Below are 20,746 nucleotides of genomic sequence, written 5' to 3'. Positions count from 1 at the left end.
AAGAAGTGAAGTTTTAAAAGCTGTTGGTGATTCTAATGTGTGACCTACCCAGAACTCAAACAGCTTCTCTCTTGTTTCCAGGGAGATCATACATCCTCTTCCTCTTCCCTTTATTTTTCTGCGCTGACTGGGTGGCAGGTCAGTTTGTAACTAGGGAGTTTTCAGACAGGAGTTGGTGATGGCCCACTGTATCTAAGCTGAGAATATGTGTTTCTTGTCAAGGGCAACTATTGTATTATTTATTTGTTTGTTTGTTTATTCTGTTTTGCCAGTCCTGGGGCTTGAACTCAGGGCCTGGGAACTGTCCCTGAGCTCTTTTTGCTCAAGGCTAGTGTTCTATCACTTGAGTTACAGCACTACTTCCGCCTTTTTCTCTGATGAATTAGAGATAAGAATCTCACGAACTTTCTTGCCTGGGCTGGCTTCTAACCACCACAACTATTGCTTTAAAAAACTGAGTAAAACCTGTAAACGAGGTCTATACCAGCTCTTCCCATCAGTAGTGGGAAGATTTAAGATTTGGGATAGGTCCTTGTCATTACCTAGACCATACAAGCATATCCTTTGTATCAGTTGCTATACCTATTTGGTATTCAGAGATGTCAACAACAAATGTATCACTAGACCCCAACGTTTTTTTATTTAATCTGTATGTGTAGAGCATCCACTGGGGTTAGGTTGCAAGGGAGTACCACAGTTTCTCTGGGACTACACAGATACTTGAGTCCAGCCAAAAAATAACATCAGAGCTAGTGTGATCTGTGTGCTTAAAACTGTTCTCACCAGTGTCAAGTGAATATGAGGATAGTAGATAGAACACACTGATGAGAAGCTTTTTAATCCTCATTGCATCCTTTCAGAAAAACATCAAGGGATGAAATGCCCTTCAGCCAGCCTTCTAGCAATCTTTATGCCTCTGCTCACTCAGAGTTAGTCTCTCTTCTTTCTGAATCTCAGAATTGCCTCAACCATATCAGTATATTTCACTATTTCAATTTCCTCTCAAATCTCATTATCTAGTTAAGTTTGCCAAGGTAATGATTGCATGTCTTCTGTCTTTGACTGTCTGTCTCTTCTACCCCAAATGCTTCCTATGACTCCAGAAAGGTTTTCCTTCCTCTTTTCTCCTCCAGAGATTTGTCTGCAGTTTCCTCTAAGATGTAAATCTGCAGCTCAGTCGTATTCTTATCAAAAGATCATTCCCGGAGCTTCCCAAGTGTGAGTCTTCTTATTCCCCTGAAGGTAGAAAAGGAGAGGGGGGACGTAGTGGCTCCTCAATAATATAGTATAGTTCCTCAATAATATAATATAATTGTTGTATCTCACATGTATACTGTACACAACCACATAGGTTCATGAAATATGTGCAAGAATTCAGGGGTGATTTGGGTGAGAGCAATATTATGATACCAAAATAAATGCTAGATGAGTTTTTCTAAATTAATTGTTATTAATGAGCAGTAGGAAATAAAAATTTTTCAAAGAAGCTAAAACTGTCTTTCATTATACAGTTGCTGTTAGGGTCTTTTTCCATTCTATGATGAGGTCATTTAATGTCCTAATACAAGTTAGATGTAGAAATATGTTAAGAAGAAAAGTAAAACATAATATATTTTAGGTTCATAAAAGCAATTCAATATACAAAATATAAAATATCCCAAAGATTCTTTTTTTTTTGTTTGCATTTCTTGTTGTAGCAAGAACTCTTGGACAAACTGGATTGTTGGTTAATCATTGCACCTCTAGCACCTACAACAGTGCCTAAAATATGAAAAGCTATCATTAAGCTAATAAATAATGCAAGGTGATATTAACTGAGCATCTGCTAAGTATTTGGCATTTTGATAAATACTATACAGCCTCTTAGATTTTTTGTTGTTGGTAGAATATTTTTTTTTAAAAAACCTAATATAATTTTTTTTAAGACTTGTGTCTTGTAATTCTTGACTTTTTTTCTTCCTTCTCTTTTCCCCCTTTTCTTTCTTCCTCTCTTTCTTTCTTTTGGCACATTTGAATATTTAGACCACTCCCTAGTAGAAACATAATGTGAGCAACAAAATTTTAATTTTCTTAATAGCCACATTTAAAAGTTAAAATAAAAAGATGAAATTATTCTTCAAGAATGAGTTTATATAACCCTATATATAAAACATTACAATTTCAACTTGTAATCAATGTAAAAAAAACTATTTCTCATTTTGAGTTTCAAAAATCTAACATGTATCAGCACATTTCAGATACTCATCCTTATATATTGCTAATGGCTACTGACCAACATAGTCACAGAATATCTGAATTACAGATTACAGTTATGACCAGCTACTCCCAGCCATTTAAGAAAAAACAATGTTTTCCATCCTTACATTTTTTTTAATTTTTTTTATTGTAAAGATACCATACAGAGGGTTACAGTTACATGAGTGAGGCAATGAGTGCACTTCCTCTTGAACATTGTTACCCCCTCCATTGTTTTCCCCCTACCATCCCCTCCCTCCCTCCCTTCCCCAAGGTTCTTTTTTTTTTTTCATTGTGATTAAGTGATTACTTAATTTCCGGAAATTCACAGTATTGTGGAATAATGATGCTCATTTAAAGTCACAAGTTCATTCTAACTTTCCTGGAGCAAATTGTCTATCACAGTCTGTGATATATAACGGTGCTCACATGTTATATACCATATATGTGATCAGCAGCATGGGGATATTTGGTAGTGGTTCAACTAGATGAGTGGGAGTTCTTTGTTTCTTAAGTCCTGTTAGTTTTGTCATATCACCTAACATTTTGGATTTATCATCCACTTATCAGGGAGACCATGTACTGTTTTTCTCTTCGTTCTTGGCTTACCTCGCTCAACATGATTCCTTCTAGCTCCATCCATTTCCCTGCAAATGCCATTATTTTGTCATTTCTAATGGCTGCATAATATTCCATTGTGTATAGATACCACAATTTTTGGATCCATTCATCTGTGGTGGGGCATCTAGGTTGTTTCCATATCCTAGCTATTGCGAACAGTGCTGCAATAAACATAGAGGTGCATGTGTCCTTGTATATTGGTTCCTGTTGTTCAGGGTAGAAGCCTAGAAGTGGTATGACTGGGTCGTAAGGGAGGTCAATCTTTAGCTTTCTAAGGACCCTCCAGACTGCTTTCCAAAGTGGTTGTATGAGTGTACATTCCACCAGCAGTGTAATAGCGTTCCTCGTTCTCCACATCCCCTCCAGCATTTGTCGTTGGCTGATTTGTGGATGTGGGACATTCTGACTGGGGTAAGGTGGTATCTCAGGGTTGTCTTTATTTGCATTTCCTTCACCACCAGGGATGATGAACATTTCCTCATGTGTTTCTTTGCCATTTTTATTTCTTCATTTGAGAAGTCCCTCTTTAGTTCCCTTGCCCATTTAGTAATTGGTTTGTTAGGTTTGGGAGGGATTAGTTTCTTGAGTTCCCTGTATATACAGGATGTTAACCCCTTGTCTGATATATTGCTGGTAAACATTTTTTCCCAATTAGTTGGTTGTCTTTCTAGCTTCGTTGCGATAGCTTTGTCTGTGCAGAAGCTTTTTATTTTAAGGTAGTCCCATTTGTCGAGTCTCTCTCCAACTTGTTGTGACCCTGGGACTCTGTTCAGGAAGTTCCTTCCTGTGTCTATTAGTTCAAGTGTCTCTCCTACTCTGTCCTGCAGTAGTTTCAGAGATTCAGGTTTAATGTTAAGGTCTTTATTCCATTTTGAGTTGATGTTGGTGCATGGTGATAGGCTGGGGTCCACTTTTAGTTTTCTGCATGTGGCTGCCCAGTTTTCCCAGCACCAGCGGTTGAAGAGGCTGTGTTTCTTCCATTGTATGTCTTTGGCTCCTTTGTCGAATATCAGCTGGCTGTAGGCCTGTGGATTTATTTCTGGATCTTCTATTCTGTTCCATTGGTCTTCGGGTCTGTTTTTGTGCCAGTACCATGCTGTCTTTGTTATTATAGCTCTGTAATAGAGTTTGAAGTTCGGCATGGATAGCCCTCCCATATTGTCTTTATCCCCTAGAATTGTTTTGGCTATTCTAGGTCTTTTGTTGTTCCATATGAATTTTTGGACTGTTTTCTGAATTTCAGTGATGTACGTCATTGGGATTTTAATAGGAATTGCGTTGAATTTGTATATTAGTTTTGGAAGTATTACCATCTTTACTATATTAAGTCAGCCTATCCAGGAGCATGGGAGGTCTTTCCATTTCCTAGTGTCTTCTGCAATTTCTTTCTTTAACTTTCTATAGTTCTCATTAAATAGTTCTTTTACATCTTTGGTTAGGTTAATTCCTAAATATTTTATTTTATGGGAGGTTATTGTGAATGGGGTTGCTCCCTTTATTTCCCTCTCTTCCTGTACATTATCAGTGTATAGGAAGGCAACTGATTTTTGTGGGTTTATTTTGTATCCTGCTATTTTGCCGAAGTGATTTATGATTTCTAAGAGTTTGGGGATGGAGTTTTTGGGATCGTGGAGGTATAGTATCATGTCGTCTGCAAAAAGGGATAGTTTAACTTCTTCTTTCCCTATGCGGATCCCTTTAATGTCTTTTTCTTGCCTTATTGCCCTGGCTAAGGGTTCTAGGACTATATTGAAGAGGAGTGGAGACAGTGGGCATCCTTGCCTTGTTCCTGATTTTAGGAGAATTGGTTGTAGCTTTTCCCCATTAAGTATAATATTGGCTATTGGTCTGTCATAAATGGCTTTTATTGTTTTTAGAAATGTTCCTTCTATTCCTATTTTCTCCAGAGCTTTTAGCATGAATGAATGTTGAATTTTGTCAAAGGCCTTTTCTGCATCTGTGGCGATAATCATGTGATTCTTGACCTTGGCTCTGTTGATATGTTGGATTACATTTATTGACTTACGTATGTTAAACCATCCCTGTGTCTCTGGGATGAAGCCTACCTGGTCATAGTGAATTTTTTTTTTATGTGTTTCTGGATTCTGTTAGCTAGAATCTTGTTAAGGATCTTTGCATCTGTGTTCATCAAGGAGATTGGCCTGTCATTCTCCTTTTTGGTTGGGTCTTTGCCTGGTTTGGGGATGAGTGTGATATTGGCTTCGTAGAATGAGTTTGGGATAGCTCCCTCCTTCTCTGTTTCTCTGAAGAGCTTGAAGAGTATGGGTATTAGTTCTTGTTTAAAGGTCTTATAGAATTCTGCTGTGAATCCATCTGGTCCTGGGCTTTTTTTTGTTGGAAGACTTTTGATAGCTTCCTGTATCTCATTATAGGATATTGGCTTATTTAATTGGTTAACTTCTTCTTTGCTCAGTTTGGGCAACTTGTATTTCTCTAAAAATGCATCCATTTCTGCCCGATTTTCTTCCTTTAGAGAGTATAGCTTTTGAAAGTAGTCTGTTAGAATTGTTTGGATATCTTGGGTACGTGTTGTGATGTTTCCTTTGGCATCCCTAATCCTATTAATATGGGTTTCCTCTCTTCTTTTTTTAATTAATCTAGCCAATGGGCGATCAATTTTGTTTATTTTTTCAAAGAACCAGCTTTTTGTTTGGTTTATTTTGGTTATGGTTTTCTGATTTTCTAATTGGTTAATCTCTGCTTTTAATTTGGTTATCTGGCTTCATCTAGTAGCTTTAGGTCCCATTTTTTCTTGTTTTTCTAGCTGTTTTAATTGCAACATGAGATTATTTACTTGGTCTGTCTCCATTCTCTTGATGTGGGCACTGAGGGCAATAAATTTGCCCCTCAGGACTGCTTTTGCTGTGTCCCACAAGTTTCTTTGTGAGGTGTTTTCATTTTCATTGAGTTGTAGGAAATGCTTTATTTCTTCTCTGATCTCTTCTGTTATCCAGGCATTGTTAAGGAGTGTGCTGTTCAATTTCCATGTATTAGAGAAATTTCTGCAGTATGCTTTGTTATTGAGATCTAGCTTGATTCCACTGTGGTCAGATAGGATACAGGGGATTATGTCGATCCCTTTGTATTTGCTTAAGTTCCTTGCATGAACTATGATATGGTCTATTTTGGAGAAAGTTCCGTGAGCTGCTGAGAAGAATGTGTACTGTGTTGTTTTAGGGTGAAATACTCGGTAGATGTCAGTTAATTCCGCTTGAAGTATGGCCTCTCTTAATTCGGTAGCTTCTTTGCCAATCCTCTGGTTGGTAGACCTGTCCTTTGGTGAGAGTGGTGTGTTAAAGTCTCCTAGTATTATCATATTGGGATCTATTTTATTCTGTAAGTTTGAGAGCATTTGTTTGACATATCTGGGTGCACCAATATTTGGGGCATATAAGTTGATGATGGTTATATCCTCCTCTTGGATTGTTCCCTTTATTAATATGTAGTGTCCGTCCTTGTCTTTCGGTACTGATTTTAATGAGAAGTTTATTTTGCCAGATATCAGGATAGCTACACCTGCTTTCTTACTGGGGGCGTTTGATTGGTAGATCCTTTTCCACCCCTTCACTCTGAGTTTGTTTGTATGTTTGGCTGAGAGGTGGGTCTCCTGAAGGCAACAGATGGATGGGTCTTGTTTTCTGATCCAGTCCTCAGTTCGTTTTCTTTTAATTGGCGAATTCAGCCCATTTATATTAAGAGAAAGTATAGAGAGATGCATTGTTGTTCCTGCCATTCCGTTTTCCTAAGTTTTTCTTCTTTCCTTTCCTCCTGTGCTTGCTCAGTTAGACTTTGAGTAATGCTTGTTTGGGGCAGGCCCCAGTTCCTGGTTGCTTTCTTCAGGTTGTGTCCCCCCTCTTAGAATTCTTTGTAATGCTGGCTTAATGTTTATGTATTCATTTAGTTTTTCTTTGCTATTAAAAGTTTTCAGTTCTCCATCGAATGTGAATGGTAGCTTTGCCGGGTATATCAGTCTGGGTTGGCAGTTATTGGCTCTCAGGGCTCGTATGGTGCTTTCCCAGGCTTTTCTTGCATTCATTGTTTGTGTGGAGAGATCTGCAGTGATTCTTATTTTTTTCCCGTTGTAGTATAGCTCCTTCTTCATTTTTGCTGCATGCAGGATTGTTTCCTTATTATTCAGATCTATCATTTTTACTATAATGTGTCTAGAAGTGTTTCTCCTGGGGTCTTGCTTGTTGGGTGTTCGATAAGCTTTTGTGATGTAGTTAAGATGGTCGTTTTTGAGGTGGGGAAAATTTTCATTGATTATATTGTTAAATAGGTGTTGCATTCCCTTGCTCTGGAATTCCTCACCTTCGTCCACTCCAATTATGCGAAGGTTAAATTTTTTAGCATTATCTGCTTGCTCTTGAATATCCCTTTGGTTTAATTTGAGAGATTTTTCCATATCTGTCACTTTTTGGTCCAGTTGGTGTATTCTGTCTTCTGTATCTGACACTCTACCTTCCATTTCATTCACTCTGTTGACAGTGGCTTCTATTGTGGTTTGCATGGAGGAAATGGATCCCTTTATGGATTCAATGTTGGTTCTCAGAGTACTGATCTCACCTCTCAATGAGGTATGCATTACCTCTAATTTGGCGTTTATCTCACTTCTTACTGAGGTTTGTGCAGCTTCTATTTTTGCATGCATCTCTTGTTTGATACCCTGTATCTCTTTCGATAGTTCATCCTTGTGCTCTTTCAATTTCTGATCAATTTCTCGCTTTATTTCTTGAGTCATTGCCTCCAGCAACCCTTGGATGTAGCTTTTGTCTTCCATTCCTGCTTTGCTCCCACTGGGGCTCTCCCCTGCGTGGCTGCTGGCTTTTGAGGTGAGCTTGCTGTCCTGGGTGGTGGTAAACCTTGTGATTTTTCTCTGTGATTTTCGCATGGAGGTTCAGGAGACTGCTCTTCAATTTTGTTTTGGTGTGTCTGTCTTTGCTTGGTTGCTGATTCTGTATTGGTAGAGAGAGTCTGTGCCTGATCTGGGTTCTGTTGGGAGCCTATTTCCAGCTGCTATTCTGACTTACTTAGAATTCTCAGCTCTCTGCTGTAGATTGCTGGCAGTTCCCGCCTTTGGAAGGGTTGAGCAGCCTAGACTGCTTGTGTTTGCTCCTACGGGTGCTCTTGTGAAGAACAGATGCTCTGGATGCACTCTCCCAAATACTGGAGTCTGCTATGGGCTCCTGATGTGTTTTTGTTTGTTTGTTTTGGGCTGGTTGTGGGCTTGAACTCTAGGTTTGGGTGCTGTCCCTCAGCTTTTCAGCTCAAGGCTGGCACCCTACCATTTGAGCCACAGCACCACTTCTGACCCTTTTTGCTTTTGTGATGCTAAGGAATCAGATCCAGGGCCTCATACATCCAAGACTATCACTCTATTGCTGAGCCGCCTTAACAGTCTGAGCTCCTGCTTACTATTAGGTGCTGGCAGCCTGTGTTGCCCAATTCCCAGTCTAGGGTATATGGGTGGAGTTTTGGTGGGGTTTGGGCTTCTCTTGTCCTGGGCCTCCAGGTCTTTTGTTGTCACAGGCGTGCTTCCCGGGGAGTGTTGTTTCCTGGTTTTCTCCTCTCTGTTGAGGCGTATGCTCAGCTTTTTACTTCAATTAGGAGGAGTTGGTTGTGTTGTTCAGGCGCCGGATCCCCGGGCCTGGTTCCGGCCCCAGCCTGGAGCGCGCTTGTTAGGCCTGTGCTGATGTGTATTCCACCTAGGTTATGCAGCCTGGAGCGCACTCGTTAGGCCTGTGCTGATGTGTATACCACCTAGGTTATAGAGCCTGGGGGACACAGTTCAAATTTCTTCTACTGTTGGTAGTCTTGACCCAGGGGCGCTGTTCCTGGCTTGGGCATTTAAGCTCCCTTCCAGGGGCGCTCTTGCTCTGGCCTGGCCAGCTGAGTGTGCTCCACAGGCTGGTGGAGCTCTCAAACAGTTCCCAGTTTTAGTGGGTCCTGTGGTCCGGGTGTTTGGGTAGGGAGTCTAGGTCAGGGTCTGGGGATTCCCTCCAGCTCTGGTCTCCCTTGAGGGATACACTTCCCCTGTGGGGTACTCACCCTGGAGCTGGTTGTTTCTGTGTGGTGTAGGTCGTCAGTTGTTGTTGCAATCCGGTGGTGTGTGGGCGGTGGTGGCTCTGTGTGATTCTTTTCTGTCTCTGCCTCTGTCGAAGCTGTCGGGTCAAAAGTGTCCATGCTCAGGCAGCTTCTTCGCGATACCTCTGGGGCCCGAGCAGGGCCGGGTCGTTGCGATTGTGATCGGGCGGGCGGGTGGTCTGCGGACAGGTCCCTTTGTCGCGCTGCTGGTGCCTAGCGGCTTTGGCGGGATGGAGCCTCTCTGCTCAGGTGGAGAGTGAGGGGTGGGGGTGGGATCCTTGTGGAGACTCCCAGCTGGTAGGTTTCTCTGTCCCTGGTGATCCGCTGTTCTGCAAACCGGTACCTGGTGATCTGCAAACGGCCCCTTGTGTCTCTGGGGCTCTGGCAGCCCCCGCCGGGCCGGCTGGCCGGCGGCTTGGCGCACTGCCGCGCGGCCAGTAAAGGTTGGGGGAGGGGTCTTTGCTTTTCTCTGTTCTGAAATTCTTCTTTTCCTCTCTTTCTTTTTTTGTTATTCTCTGCCTCTGGTTTTTCTCTGAGTGTTTGTCTTTTTGTTGTTGTCGGTCTCTTGGGGAGATTAAGCATTGGAACTCGAACTCTCTTTTTGGTTGGAGAGAGCTGTGGCGTTTCCCTACTGCCCCGTCGCCATCTTGGTCCCTCTTCCCCATCCTTACATTTTAAATGACTTATTTCTTGTTGGTTTTTTTTGTTTGTTTGTTTTGGTCCAGTCGTGGGGCCTGAACTCTAGGCCTGGGTGCTGTCCCTCAGCTCTTCAGCTCAAGGCTAGCGCTCTACCACTTGAGCCACAGCGCCACTTCTGGCTTTTTTCTTTTTGCTTATGTGGTGCTGAGGAATCAAACCCAGGGCCTCATGCATGCAAGGCAAGTGCTCTACCACTGAGCCACCTTCCCAGCCCCATGATTTATTTCTTTTTTTGGGGGGGGAGTCCGGTCGTGGGGCCTGAACTCTGGGCCTGGGCACTCCCTCAGCTCTTCAGCTCAAGGCTAGCACTCTACCACTTGAGCCACAGCACCACTTCCGGCTTTTTTCTTTTTGCTTATGTGGTGCTGAGGAATCGAACTCAGGGCCTCAGGCATGCAAGGCAAGCGCTCTACCACTGAGCCACCTTCCCAGCCCGCATGATTTATTTCTTATATGCTGATATTTATTAAATATGCACAGCATCCAGTGCATCTAGGTGGAATGAATAAGTGATGAAATTATACTCTGGTTTAGATAAAGAACTTCTGTGAGAGGGGAGAAGCTAATTTTATTTGGATATGTGGTGTATTCCTGATATTAGACCAGATACTGGAGAAACATTATCCTGTGTTTTACAGGACTGATATGATTACCCTCACATTTACAAATAAATTGATGCTTAGTGGCATTTAGTAACTTGCTCTAGGTTGGCATCAGTATCCATTACATTGGTCTGATTACAGACTGAACTCTCCTCACTACACCACAAGGCTAAAGAAATAGTAGAGTTCATCCCAGCAAATTTAAAAAAAAAAAAAGGATTATTGCTTGCTGTAGTTCTGAAATTTTTTTCTCTTACTTGGATATAATTCACAAAAAAATAAGAAATATCCTTTCATTGTTTCCATAAAATTTCCACTTTGTATCTAGAGTATTTACTGGAAAAATATTCAGTACTCTCTTAAGAGAAAGTGCATAGTATATTACCAGGGCTCAACATGAGAACAATAAGTGATTAAATCATTTCACAAAGATAGTTGTAGTACAGTTAAGAAATGGCCATCATTCCATACTCCTCTGAACCTCTTCTAACATCATAAAGGTGCTTGTTCAATTGAGGTTGGAAACCAAGATACTAAATTGGTACGTAGCTTCTTTACCTAGATAGGCTGTCTGCTGAAAGTCAGAAAATAATGCATTCCTGTGCATATGTAATTGTACAGATAATTGCTTCTATCACTTAAAAATATCATTTGCCAAAATGGTGTCTATGATTAACTATGTACATTTATCACTGAGTCAACTCTGCTACATTATAAAATACTTTCCCTAAGCTTATGCATATTTCCTTCCTTCTTGTTTCTTTCAGAGTAAGTCACTGAGTAATTCAAAATTTTTGTTATTGCTGTATGCCATAATTTGCTTAAAATAAAACTAGTAACTAAGTTCCTCTCTGGCTGCAGAAGGGTTGATATTTTACTAAGAATTTCAAGGAACAAGGATGAGGTTTAAAAACTCTCCCGTTGAGCCAGGTATCTGTGGCCCATGCCTGTAATCCTAGCTACTCAGGAGGCTCAGATCTGAGGATCACGATTAGAAACCAGTCTGGGCAGGAAAATTCCCTCATATTCTTTTTTTTTTTTTGCATTTTTTTATTGTGAAAATACTGTACAGAGGGGTTACAATTACATGGGCAAGATAATGAGTACATTTCTTATCAAGCATTGTAGCCTCCTCCTTTGTTTCCCTTTCCCATCCCTTCCCATCCTCCTCCCTGCCCCCCCATCCTCCCCGCCCCCATTCCCTCATTTTCTTATCTCCAATTAACCACCAGAAATGTTGGAAGTAGAGCTATGGCACAGGTGGTAGTACTCTTTGCCTTGAACAAAAAAGCTCAGGGACAGTATCTAGGTGCTAAGCCCTAGGACTGAACACACACACACACACACACACACACACACACACACACACACACACACACACACACCCTCTTGTTTCATGGATGCTCTTGGAGAATTCATATATTTTCACTGCCATTGCTTCAACCCCAAACTATGTTGTTTGACTTCAAAGTCACATGGTAACAAAGACAGAGCAAATGAGCAAAAGACAGAGCAAATGAAAGTACATAGCAATCCTACATGGTCAGATGTGGAATTTACCCGGTGTGAGGATAATAGAAGAAATGACAAGCCGTTCCTCGTGGTCTACTTCTGCCAGATATGCTCAGAAGGGCGCCTAGTTTCAGCTCCGAACCTTCCATGTTGTCCCCTTCATTCTGAGCCAGAAGTAAAAAATCTTCATTTATTTTTAAAGACACGTTTGTTTCTTTATAAGTATGGAGTCCACTCCCTTTATAAGTATGGACTCTGGGCCCTGCACCCTTAGGAGTTTGTTTCCTTCTGTTCAGCTCTTGGCTTTGTTTGTCCCCAGCCATTGTAGCATTTGCTAAACTCTCAGAGAGTGAGAACAATTTACCTGCCATTCTCCATGTGTCCCACTGTCTTGTTTCCTGAATCTCACACATGTAGGCCAATGGACTAGAATAGAGGACCAAGAATAAACCCACAGTTTCAGACACCTGATTTTTGACAAAGGTGCCAGAGACATACATTAAAGGAAAACCAGAATCTTTAACAAATGTTGCTGAGTAAATTCTATCCATATGTAGAAAACTGAAACTACATCACGGTATCTCAGCCAGAACAAAAAAAATAAATTCAGAAGATAAGATCTAAGATATGAAGTTTTGAAATTAGTAGAAGAACACATAAGTGAAACATTTTGTGACATAGGCAGGGCACCAACTTTATGAATAATTCACCAAGAGCTCAGAAAATAATAAGAATTGAGAAATATTTCTTGAATGTTGGTTTCATCGTTCTCTGCTGGAGTTTTTTGTTCCTTCTCTGCTTAAGCCTTCTGAGGGAAATCTTTTTACAAATCTTTGTGAGGTCGGTCGTGGGGTTTGAACTCTAGGCCTGGATGCTGTTCCTGACCTGAGCTCTTCAGCTCAAGGTTAGCTCTCTACCACTTGAGCCATAGAGCCACTTCTGGTTTTCTGGTGGTTTATTGGAAGTAAGAGTCTCATGGACTTTCTTACCGGGGTTGGCTTTGTACAGCGATCCTCAGATCTCAGCCTCCTGAATAGCTAGGATTACAGGCGTGAGCCATGGGCATCCAGCTACTGTCTCCCACAATTTTTATATAACCCAAGAGATCTCAGGTTCCTAGAAGAAGCCATATGGAACACTATAGGGTGGTTCATTCATTCACTGAATACTGCCTGCATTTGTAGAATGCCTGCCATATGCTTTGCTTAATGTTAAACTTAAGGGAGAGAGTGGAAGACAATTGGACTGAAGTAAGAAATAAAGTAGTTACACAAATATGAAATCGTATTCAGGTTCAGGTGATATGAAGAAAAATCTCAGTGCTGTGTTGTTACAGTGTTAGAGGAAGTTGATGAAAGCACTGTCAACTGAGCTGAGATTTGAAGGATGAGGTCAATCAGGAAGTGGCTTCCATCTTGCATGCAGAGGCACAGCATAAGGAAAAACCCAAGAACAGAGAAAGGCTTATTTGAGGACTGGGTAAAATACCACAGTGGTTGGAGTTACTGAACATGAGATGGATTGAGGATGAGGTATAATGGTACCTAGCTTTGTGTATCCTGGAATAAGGGTTGAGAGAAAACCACAAAGAAATTCTAATGGAGATACGGCGATGTAGTTTCAGTTTTCTACATATGGAAGCTGAGTGTGAATGCAATAGTTAGAGAAGATTGTATTAGAAAAGGAAGCAAAGAGTCTAAGGAAAATATCTACAGTTAAGGGGGATGGATATTATATATACATTTTTTTAGTTTGCTTATTATGCATTCACTTTGTGCCTGGCATTAGGTTATGAGCTGACAGAAAAATGTCATCGAAGATGAAAAGAGAGAATTCTGCAAATTTGAAGTAATAAATACCAAAGAATAAGAATGTTTTGAAAGGAAGAATCCAATCATTCATTTACTGCAGAGGAAAACAAGCAATGATGTGGAAAGGACACTGAGAGATTAGACTCCATTTGTAGGTGTTACTTATTAGAAACTCAGGATAGGAAATAGGTAAGAATACAGACAAAACCTCCAACCATTTGAGAACTTTAAATGATGAGAAGAGACTTGATGTATCCAATTTCACTTTATATCTCATTTCCTCGAAATATACCCATCCGTACTACACTGGGTCTGCCATGGCTGTCAGCCAAGAGTAGAGATGTTATAATTTGAACTTGACAGCAAGATGACCCTTACAGGGTCACTACAGTTTCTGTCTCATGGCAGATTCTCCTGCTGAAATATGGAGGTGCCATGATGTTAAATCAATAGAAGTGAGTGATGTGGAGATTTGAGATGAAGCTAAATACAGCTTCCTGGGATTTCACCATTTCATTTTTCTTGCAGGACATCACTTGAGAAGAGGCAGCTTCTCTGGATAAATCATCTGTTCAGGTTTGCTAGTCTAACTAAACAACATTATCCAAAGAAGATTAGAAAGTTCTATTCATTTAGGATTTCGTGTGAGGTTTCTATTGAAATAAAAGACTCAAGAAATGTATTGTAGTAGAAATAAGCATTTCTCTTAGAAATATTCAGAAAGTTGTGATTCAGTTGTGAAAGAATAACATTTGAGTTAAGGAATATTTAAAATTTTGCTTTCAGTAATTTCAGAATACCTCCAAAAATGTGGTAGCTTTAAAACAACATTTATTCAGCTCATTATCTATGGCTTGGCAGTTTCGGCTCAACTGTCTAGTTCTAGTCTCATCTGGGTTTTCTTATCAATTTTCACACATCTTCCAGCAGCTGCCCATCACCTGGTAACTCTATCTCCAGAGATTAGCTGAATGGTAGGGGTGGCTGGGCAGCCTGTCTCTCATCAGCCAAAAGGCTACTTGGGAGTGTCTACATGCAACTGGGCAGAGTTTCTAGAAAAAGAAACAAAGCTTGAATATGTCTCAAAGTATGGCTCAGAACTGGAAAAACATTGCTGTTGCCACATTCTTTTAGTCAAAACAAGTCACAAGGTCAGCTCAGATTCAAGAGGAGAAAAAATAAGTTTCATCTGTTGATCAGAGGGAGGGGTCCACTGTATGTGTGCCCTGGGAGAGAGCCATTATGATCATTTGTTGTCTAACACAAATGTATTCCCTCCCCCCACCCAGCACCAGGGCTTAAACTAAGGGCTGCAAATTCAATTACTTGCTTGGCGCTGTACAGTTTGAACATATCTCCAGTCCTGCTTTTTGCTGGTTAATTTGGAGATGGAGTCTAGTAGACATTTTTCTGCCTGGGCTGGCTTTGAACCAAAATCCTGATCTTAGCCTCTTCAACAGGTAGGATTACAAGTGTCAAAACCAGTGCCCAGCTTTCATTTGTATCTATCTAATATTCATGTAGGTAGATGAAATGTACAATATCTTTCATTTCTTTAAACTCAGAGCTTTGTCCATGCTAATTGTATGTTATATCGTCTAACTATACCATTAGCCCTAAAGAACAATATTTTAAACACGTTTCTTTTCTTTCCCACCCTCTCTTCCTCCCTACTCCCTCTTTCTCTCCCTTCCTTCCTTCTTCTTTCTCTTTCTTTCTCTCTTCCTCCCTTTCTTTCCTTTCTTCCATCTCCCTCCTTCTCTCTCTTTCTCTTTCTTTCTTTCTTTCTTTCTTTCTTTCTTTCTTTCTTTCTTTCTTTCTTTCCTTCTTTCTTTTTCCTTCTCTCTCTTTCTCTCTCCCTCCCTCCCTTCCTTCCTTCCTCCCTTCCTTCCTTCCTTCCTTCCTTCTTTCCTTCCTCCCTTCTTTCTTTCTTTCTTTCTTTCTTTCTTTCTTTCTTTCTTTCTTTCTTTCTTTCTTTCTTTCTTTCTATTTTTCTCTCTCTTTCTTTCTTTCTCCCTTTCCTTTTCTCTTTCTTTCGCTCACTCTCTCCCTCCCTTTCTTTCCTTCCTTCTTTCTTTCTTTTTTTCTTTCTTTCTTTCTTTCTTTCTTTCTTTCTTTCTTTCTTTCTTTCTTTCTTTCTTTCTTTCTTTCTTTCTTTCTTTCTTTCTTTCTTTCTTTCTTTCTTTCTTTCTTTCTTTCTTTCTTTCTTTCTTTCTTTCTTTCTTTCTGTCTGTCTGTCTGTCTGTCTTTCTTTCTTTCCTTCCTTCCTTCCTTCCCTCCTTCCTTCCTTCCTCCCTTCCTTCTTTCTTTTTTTCACCTTCAAGCTCCATTTAGCCCCCTACACTACTTTTGGAAGGCAAAATGCATTTATCCTTTTCCTTAGAAAAGTTTAAAATTAGGACTACTCTTTTGGGCAACCAATTAGAATTGGATTGTGTTAACAGAACCATTTTGTACTTCTCTTATTTTCTTAACTGTGAGGAAAAATCCTCATGCTTTCAGTGGCTGTTAGTCCTGGTCTATGTGAAATTGCTAGTCAGAGACAAAGGCAGAACTTCTTAATGACAAGAAGCAGTATCTATTCTCCTGGCTGGTAATCTTGTATAGCATTCCAGAGTGGCTCTTGGGCAGAGGACGTTTTCTTGACACATGGTGCTATTTCCATTTTTGTCTCTGTCTTATTAAAATGGCAGATTCAAATCTCAGAATATATAGAACAAATTGCAATACATAATTGGAAGATGCACACTTCACCATGTCGCTTTGAAGCATGTATGTTTCTTATGGATGCAAGGACATCTCATGGAAAAGGAGTTTTTAAATTATTTTGTATGTGTATAGAGAAAATAAAACTTTTTGATGCCTTGGCTCAAACTGAATAGGCTCTCGGTAGCTCATGTAGTACTTTAAGATGATTTATTATTATGCTAATATTGTAATGTAATATTTATTAAAGCGTTGGAAGTGTGCAGAATACTAGATAGTCCACATAAAAGATCCTCATGGATTTTAAGGAAAAGGGCTGAGAAATGCACTCTCCTAATCCACAGGAAAAGAGGGTAATTCAGAGTCTAGCTGAACCAATAAATCCTATTTAATTTAGCATACATCACAAGCCAAAAAATAGGAGACTAATGGAAATAGAGAGTGATAATCTCTGATTAGAAGGTAGTCATTTTGAGGGCATATTTTTCTCTCCTGCCTTGAGTTTAGAAAGACTCAATTTAGTAAGATAGCTCTCATTTCTAAAAAAGTTTTGGCCAATAATCCTCCGCATTATTATCTGATGTTCTAAGATCATAAGTTATAGTGGTTTCTATAGAGACTAGTTTTCTTATAACAAGTGAAATGCTTTTTAAAAAAACTGTACTGCATCTTTACAGTATCACAATAAAATTTACAATGTTAGTGTAAGGTGTTTGGAAGCTTAGAGTTATGAATCTGCAGTAAGAGGACAACTTTAATAAAAATTAATAGTGTATTTTTAAAGGTGATCTCTGGATTGGCTAAGTGAAGGAAAAGTCCAGACTTGGAAAATATCAAGACTTAAATCCTCCTAAAGATGTCTTTCAGATGAAAAAGAAGATGCACATAATTTAAGAATATCTTAGTTTGCCGTAATTCTACATTTTACTTTGCTTAGCCAGCTTAGATCTGAGGGAAAAAAGTAAAGCCAAAGCTAAAAAGGAGCTTGGAAACAGCATTTCCTATTTCATATAATCATGCTTATTGACTAGGGGTTATATCCTCTGCTCAATCTTTAAATAGAATTCTCACAGAAGTTGATGAAAATCTCTGGTGAAAATTGATTGAGAAATAAGTTTCTCTATCCTTCTCTCCTCACTTCTCATCTCTTACTCCCTCTCCCCCCACACCCCTTCATCTCTATATACTCATGGTGTGTGTATGTGTGCTGGTCTTAGAGCTTGAACTCAAGACCTGGTTACTGTCCCTGAGCTTTGCTTGCTCAAGGTTAATGTTCTACCAATTGAGCCACAGCTCCACTTTTCACATTGTTGGTAGTTAATTGGAAATAAGATTTTTATGGAATCTCTTGCCAGGGTTGGCTTTGAACTGTGACCTCTCAGAGTAGTTAGGATTTCAGATTTGAGCCACCAGTGCCTAGCAGACTTATGTGTTTTTTGGGAGGATGATAGGTGGAGATGAAAGCAATAACATAATTATTTTAATAGGGAAAAACAAATTAAGTTTTTTTCTAACAGCTTCTTAGTCTTTTTATAGTAATCTTTTCTTTTTTTGGGGGGGGGTCCAGATGTGGGGCCTGAACTCTGGGCCTCGGCACTGTCCCTCAGCTTTTCAGCTCAAGGCTAGCGCTCTACCACTTGAGCCACAGCGCCACTTCCGGCTTTTTTCTTTTTTCTTATGTGGTGCTAAGGAATCGAACCCAGGGCCTCATGCATGCAAGGCAAGTGCTCTACCACTGAGCCACCTTCCCAGCCCTTTTTATAGTATTCTTATAGTATTTTTATCTCAAGTTGTCTGTGATTATAAAACACAAATATAGAATTTGTTTTATTGATAATACACTTTCACTGTAATCTGTAATCTTATAAGCAAAAATATAGCATATTATTTAATAATTCACAGAGGTCATTTTAGGACAGTGTATTTTATGTCAGCTGATTGAGTTTTAAAATGCAGACAATTTTTGTTCAGTGACTTTTTTTTTCATTTAAAAAAATCTGAGGAGGGAAATACAAAGCAGTAATGTGTATATGCAGAACTAGAACCTGCAAATTGCTTCTGGGAATGAAATCAACTGCCAATTCAGTTTTAGCTGGTTACACAACTCCATGACATATATGCTGAAATGTAGATAATGGGAAGTGATATTGAATTGGTTGACTCATCAAGTTCCTGTTTGCCTCCTTTAGAATTAGATATGAACTCACACACACTCACAATACGCAGAAACATAATGCATTTATACATATGCCTAACTAGATGATTTAGGTGGTTATCACAATGGCTGCTAAAACTTCTGTATGTTCGGGATTTGCTATTTTGATTTTATTTAAAATGAATTTAGGGACAGTCAAAATAAAAACACATGGACTGCTAGTTCATAAATACACTTCAAAATGCCTCTTTCAGAAGATTGCAGCAACTTACAAAACTTTTCCTGTTATCTGTTATCAGACTTAAAAAAAGAATTCTGTGAAGCAAACTCTAGTAAGCCCCAGGACAGTGAGAGGAGAAAGGACATATGGAAAATCCATGACGCAACATGAAGTTCATGAGACTTAAGGAAAAGATGTAGTACTCTGTACTCTGTTTAGTAATTATCTTTCTCTTTTAGGCTATACATGGAAGAACAAGCTAGATCAGAAACAGAAGGGGACTGTTTCCTAAAGTCTCTACTGAGAAAGGAGCTTAGTTAGTTCTAAGCATTCTGAGAAATTTCTTATATAAAAGGGGATGGATAGCAAAGAAGGCTTTATTAGTAACTTCAATTTGTGGACAGGACAGTTGAGTGATAATTTAATGATGGTATCTGGGCTTTGGGCAGATTCAGAGTGAAATAACATTGGTTGGAAAATAGTAGGGTTGACAAATTATTTTACTCATGTATTACAAAGTTTTGTGTTTGATTATTTCTTTCATCTTTACTATAGATTTGCCTCTCTCCCTCCCCTTTCTTTCTTTCTTTCTTTCTTTCTTTCTTTCTTTCTTTCTTTCTTTCTTTCTTTCTTTCTTTCTTTCTTTCTCTCTTTGACACAACTTCTAACTTCTCAATATCTAGTTAAATTCAGTTTTGCCAGATGAAGTGCTGTTCTGCACTCTAAACTGTGGAGATTGATTTATCAGCTTATTTAATTTATTTGTTTGGATATCTGACAAAGTTGAATTCCACTTCTATCTTGTAACAGCTAACTCAAATATTCTAAAAAGAAAAATGAACTCATAATTAAAAGCAAGGTTTGTCCCAGCAACCACATCTTGAGATGACAACCATAAATTAATTGTGTGCCATGGAACAATATTTTAAAAATGTGTTACTTCAGTTTAATAGAGAGGATCAGGAAAACCAGTTCTTTTAAGTAATACACTCCTTTTAAGTAATACACTTACTGGTAAGCTGGGATACATCTCTAGATAAATCAGAGTAGAACTTTTGTGGGAAAGATTGAAGTAATTAAGGCAAAAATAAATTACCTGGATCAGTGGTTCTCAATCCTCTATGCTCATTAGAATTCTCTAGGGAGCTTTTAAAAATTACAGATACAGGTCCTACCTCTGCTCAACTAAAACAAATTTTCCCTACCATTGGACTTTTTCAACAACTCCCCTAGGTGATTCTAATTTGTAGCCAAGGTTAGTACACTGATTTACGTTGTTAAAGGCTAAAAAAAAATAAATGACTAAATAAATCTCAGTTCATGTTTTAATTTGAAGCATATAGATTATTTCTTCAATGTCACTTGTTCTAAAATGGTTAGCACAGCCAGGTGCCAGTGGCTTATACCTGCCTAGAATGCTAGCTACTCAGGAGTCTGAGATCTAAGGATCATGGTTTGAAGTCAACCCAGGCAGAAAAGTCTGTGAGACTCTTTTCTCCAATAAAGCACCTAAAAACTGAAAGTGGAGATGTGGCTCAAAGTGATAGAGACTAGCCTTGAGCAAAAACACTAAGGGACAGACTCTAGACCCTGAGTTCAAGCCCTATGACTGACAAAAAATGAACAAAAACCTTCCTCAACGACAACAAAAAACTGTTAGCACACTTGGTTGCCTGTAAGTTTAAGACCTAACATTTTCAGAATGGCCTTTAAAACCCTTCATAGATAGCTACTACCTTATTAATTATCTTAGCTATACACTGTTGAATTTAAGACATTTCAATAATTTCTTGTAGTTTTCTTCCTCTATGTTTTTAGTTTTCTATTTTTTTCCCTTCCCATCAGATATGACCTTTTGTAAAGGCAGTCATTGCCTCTGTGATGGTAGAATAATGATAATTATTTCATGTAGTGCTGATTTGTATAAAATTTCAACTTATGAGCATTTTCCCGAAGATAGAAAGTCACATCTAGATTGACTGAACAGTTAATACTCCTTCAACTATACTGTTCAAGATATGTGTGTGCGTGTATATATATATATTTATATATATATATATATCACTACTCACATATATAA

The sequence above is a fragment of the Dipodomys merriami genome, unplaced genomic scaffold (assembly GCF_024711535.1).
Source record: "Dipodomys merriami isolate MVZ:Mamm:240054 unplaced genomic scaffold, mDipMer1.0.p SCAF_27, whole genome shotgun sequence".
Lineage (NCBI taxonomy): Eukaryota > Metazoa > Chordata > Mammalia > Rodentia > Heteromyidae > Dipodomys > Dipodomys merriami.
The sequence above is the reverse complement of the archived record's forward strand: the minus strand, read 5'-3'. Positions refer to the sequence as shown.